Below are 938 nucleotides of genomic sequence, written 5' to 3'. Positions count from 1 at the left end.
CTAATTAACATTGAAAAAAAGTGTCAAAGTGATGAAAAAAGGGATAAAAAGGTTAAAAAAATCAATTAAAAAATCAATAAAAAGCCTCAACAAAAGTGTTGATTTTCCATTTTGACGAGAAGACAACCTGAGTGTTAATGTGAAGATGCAGTGAACGTGTTGTTGTGATATCATGCTTTATTATTATTATTATTATTATTATTATTATTATTATTATTATTATTACCCTAATGTCTGTTTTACATTTCTACACTGTATTTATAGACGGGATTTGAAGAGTTTTATCTGTTTTACTACTTTTTATATTTGTATTGTTGTCTGTAATCTTCTTATTGTTGTTGTTGTTTTTTTAGGGAGACATATTTAAGATCTGTCCAGGGACAGCGGGGGACACAATAGCCTTTTGGCCGATTCTGGTGCATTTACAGCGGCGTCCAGAACTGGCACTCGCTGTAATTTGCCCTCTTTCGGGCTCTTTTCACAGACACACCACATTCCCTGTTTGCCTTTTTGATTTGCTTTCATCGTTGTGTATTTTCTCTCTCTCTCTTGTTCTTCTCATCTCTGCAGTTTGATTGTTTTTCGGTTTAATCGCGGCTTATTCCCGGGGCCTTGTTTCCTTCTTGGTGTTGTCATTTCATCCTCCTCCTCCTCCTCCTCCTCCTCCTCGTCTCCGAGGGCTTGTTTTCTCTTCGTGCCGTGGCTCTTTTCTCGCGTCCCTCCCTCGCCGGTGGAAATTGACGTCTTAAATACACAGGAGGACAGAAACAAGACAAACAAACAGGGGACGTTTCTCTCTCTTTCTCCAGCTGTGTGACATTGGGGAGAAAAGTGATGGTGCAACACGATGAAACATCCTTCACAACAAAGACACGGCCTCTGAAAGGAGGCTGTTTGCATGGATTGTGCACAGGCTTTACACGAACGGGGGGGGGGGG

The sequence above is a fragment of the Etheostoma spectabile genome, chromosome 5 (genome assembly GCF_008692095.1).
Source record: "Etheostoma spectabile isolate EspeVRDwgs_2016 chromosome 5, UIUC_Espe_1.0, whole genome shotgun sequence".
Lineage (NCBI taxonomy): Eukaryota > Metazoa > Chordata > Actinopteri > Perciformes > Percidae > Etheostoma > Etheostoma spectabile.
This window is presented reverse-complemented; position numbering follows the sequence as displayed.